Source organism: Rhagoletis pomonella, unplaced genomic scaffold, assembly GCF_013731165.1.
Source record: "Rhagoletis pomonella isolate Grant_MI unplaced genomic scaffold, Rhpom_1.0 Rhpom_scaffold_00025, whole genome shotgun sequence".
NCBI lineage: Eukaryota > Metazoa > Arthropoda > Insecta > Diptera > Tephritidae > Rhagoletis > Rhagoletis pomonella.
Window position 1 is genome coordinate 39,662 of NW_023458579.1, and position 4,170 is coordinate 43,831.

The window sequence follows — 4,170 nt, forward strand, 5'->3', positions numbered from 1 at the left end:
GTCATATTTTTCTACCATATTTAAGTAAATACGTGGTGTTTATTAAAAACGAAACTCTTACTTAAATAAACAAAAAGTTGCTGTCATAATAGGTCTATTCATAAAAATTTCCAGTAAGTACTAGCAGCCAGAGAATAAAATAATCATAGCGAGTAAAATTGAGGGGAAGACTAAAAATCAGAAAAATTTATTGAACACAAAACCAGTAAAAACGTGCAACTTACGCCATTCTGACTTTCTGATAGGTAAATTTGGTAGGAGTATTTTTGTATCCTCCACACAAAATCATCCAGCAGCAAAAATTCTGAGCAGTTTGCATGGCGACCTATGCTAACTCTAGCATCAGACCATCTGCCCATAGTCATCTCGATTGATAAACCTGCCGAATTTGCTTCCGTGGATCACCGGACTTATGTAAACTTTTCCAAAGGCGCCTTCACTGCACTACCCATACCAACCGACATTCATGTAGGTGAACGTAAGTTCCGCAGGGTTGTCCCCGCTGTTGCAGCTCGCTTCATCCCAGCAGGATGTATTAAGGATCCACGTCCGAATTTTCCTGCCGAAGCGGCTGTTCTAGCTGATGAGCGCGACAACCTCGTCAGGCCGATCCCGGAAATCCCCGTATTAGGGATCTCCATTCGGAGATTCGGTAACTTGTGAACGTACATAAGCGGAAGAAATAGGAAGAGCATCTGAAGACCTGCAACTTCGCCTCTGGTGTGAGCAAGCTTTGGTCAACCGTGAGGTCGTTGTCCAACCCGACGAAGCGCGACGACAGAGTCGAGATAGACTTTGGTGACCACGCTTCGTCGGATCCGGAGAGATGCGCGAGCTGTTTTAGCCGGCAGTTCATTCTGCATCCTCCGGTGGATAAAGCCAAACGTCGAGTGACCAGAAGGCTGCACAAAATGCCAAAACCTGGTACGCCTCTTGTTTTCACCAGCGGTGAGATAAGGGTAGCCATCGGGAAGGCGAAAGCCTCCAAAGCCATATGACCCGACGGAATATGCATGTTGATGCTGAAAAATTTCGGTCCTGCGGGAGTAGCATACCTAACGGAGGTCTTCAACCTGTCTATGGCCACTCTCGTCATTCCAGACATCTGGAAAATGAGGAGAGTGGTCCCACTGCTCAAACCGGGGAAACCAGCCAACAAAGGAGAGTCTTATCGCCCGATAACTCTCCTTTCCCCAGTACCGAAGACACTCGAGGCCCTGCTGCTCCCGTACTTTACGAAACACCTGACCCCATCGAAGCATCAACATGGGTTCCGTAAAGTGCATAGCACAACAACAGCACTTAACGTCATAAACACTCAGATAACTCGTGGCCTAAACCGAAACCGCCCCTGTGAGAGAACTGTTCTAGTAGCGTTAGACCTATCCAAGGCGTTCGACACTGTCAGCCATTCAACGCTACTAGAAGATATAGAGGCCTCCTCACTCCCACAGGGACTCAAACGGTGGTCGGCGAATTACCTGAGTTGTCGACACTCGTCAGTAATTTTCAGAGACAAAACTAGTAATCCACGTAAAATTAAACAGGGGTACCACAGGGTGGTGTCCTGCCCCCGCTACTGTTTAATTATTACATCTCAAAGCTTCCTCAGCCACCAGAGGGTGTTAATATACAGCCTCATTGCGTAAGTCGTAAATTAGGCTCAATTGTACGACTCGACAATATTGGCATTGTATACAGCCGTGCTGAAATAAGTAAACGACGAAAATCGTCGTAAACTATACAGTGCTGCCAAGTTTTCCCACTTTAATACACTAGTCGAGTGGAAATTTTAGGAAATGGCGTGAAACTTGAGATACGATTCGACTCTCGAAAAACGACTTGCATTCGACACGGCTCTCGCAATGAGGGTGATTGTCTCCTAGGCTGACGATTGTTCGATCATGGCGTCTGGGAATGGAATTGATGACTTGTGCTCGAAAGTATACGGTACCTCTCCGAACTTTCCCGCCTCTTCACTGCAAGGAGCCTTGCCCAATGCCCTGCGAAATCCCCGGCAACCCTTTTCACCACCTGCACGAAGGAGGTCAGACTGCCACTGGGTATTCACGTCGATGGCGTAACAATACCGACGGTGAATAACCCGAAAATCCTCGGAGTTACCTTCGACAGTCTGCTCTCCTTCTCGGCGCATACAACCGCAATTGTCAACAAAGTATAGAGCCGCAACAATGTCCTCAAGTCGCTGGCCGGCAGCACTTGGGGCAAAGATAAAGAAACGTTGTTGGCAACATACAAGGCAATTGGCCGGTCGGTTCTAAACCATGCAGCGCCCGTATGGTCGCCGGAGACTAGCAGGACGCAGTGGATGAAGCTACAGACCTGCCAAAACACGGCATTACGAATTGCGACAAGATGCCTCCTGATGATGCCCCAACACCACCTACATGACGAGGCCCAGATGCTCCCAGTAAAGGAGCATAACATAATGCTCTGCAAGCAGTTCCTTGCTGGGAGCCACAGACGTGGCCATCCCAGCGGACAGCTGCTTGCGGAAATGCACTACAAAATTTTTCTAAATAAATTTTTTTTTTAATTTTAATTGTTGCACAGGTCTCTAGCAATAGTCTGGCTTTAACAAATTGAAAAAATATCAATTTGACGACGAGTTATAGCCAAAAAACCATATAAACAATATGCTGAAAATCGGCATTTGACTGCAAAGTTCGAAGGTCGATAAAAAAAATTCGAACTAACATAAACAAACGCCGCGATACGGGTCTTCTAATTTAGCCTATATTTTCACCCCTCACTCTCAGAATCGACCTAACTTTTGCTAACCTGAATTTGTTCCACCGTGCTATTGCAGCAGGCTCAACTTCTACTTGAGCAGAATCAACGAGGATGTGCCCAACCAATGCCCGGCATGTGGAGAGTCGCCAGAATGACTCCCGGCACCACTTCACATGCCCTGAGAACCCCACTCAGCTAACGCCCCTGTCCCTATGGACAGCCCCTGTGGAAGTAGCACACTTCCTGGGCCTCCTCCTAGCTGAAATTGACGACAACGTTGATGGATGAACCGCCCCGAACGGGGCTTAGTAGCCGCTACAACAACAACAACAGCAGTTTGCAAAATTTGCAAAAACTTGTAATCTTTGAAACAGCTGATAACTTTCACAGTTGTAATAGGTGGTTCATTTGGTAATTTATTATCCGCTTGGTGCATTGTCCCCAATTTGGAATTTTTTTACTATTGAATACTTTTGTATAGGAAAAATGTTTTTAACATAAAAATGAATTATCTCGGAATGAATAAGTTTTTTTCTAACAAATATTTTTGATACCACATTATGACGCGTTCAAAAACAGAAGAATCTCCTCTAAGCACCCTTCCTTGTTTCAAAAAAATTAAGAAGATATAGCTATAAATTAATAAAATTATCCCATTTTCGTTTTAACGATCAACTGACAAATTCGGTCAGAACCTTTCAGCATTATTATCTATTTTGGTATATTTCTGGGAAAAATATGGTACAATTGAAAAATCGTATACGGCAGCCATAGTTGACGGCCGGAAATTAGAAAATTAGAGATTAATAATAAATTAACTAAACTAAACTTGTATTCCTTTCTTTTGTTTATTAACGAACACATGTTTATGGTCAGAAGACTTTTTTACTTGTAAGTTTTCGACGGTAAAATTTTTTCCAGCAGAAAGTGGCAGATTTCAGTGTCATTTTGCGCTCTCGATTTCCCCCACTTTGCAAGAGCACTGCTATAAACTTGTTTATTTCTATAAAAGGAAAGTTTTTGTAAAACTTCCATTCCGTTAAATGCAACGGTTTTTTTTTTTTAATTTTTGTATTACTAGCACTTAGGTAATAAGTATAACTTGTATGCTTTTGTTGATTACCTTGGCGTTTGGTGGCCTTTTCAAACAATTTATTTGCACTTATGGTTTGCACCTTCGACACGCCATGTTTTATATCATGATTTTATACAGACAATCTAAAAACATGTGTATGTAACTATGTTTGTATGGTCTTTTAAATGTTGGTACTTTCTCGGCTTATTTAGTACGCTTTTTTTGGCCATTTGGTACAAAATTAAAAAACTCATTTATCATCCCTGATGTAGTAAAGTAGGGATGCCCAAATCAGCACATATGTGTCGCGGGCGACTGCGCGTGCAAAGCTTTGCACAGTG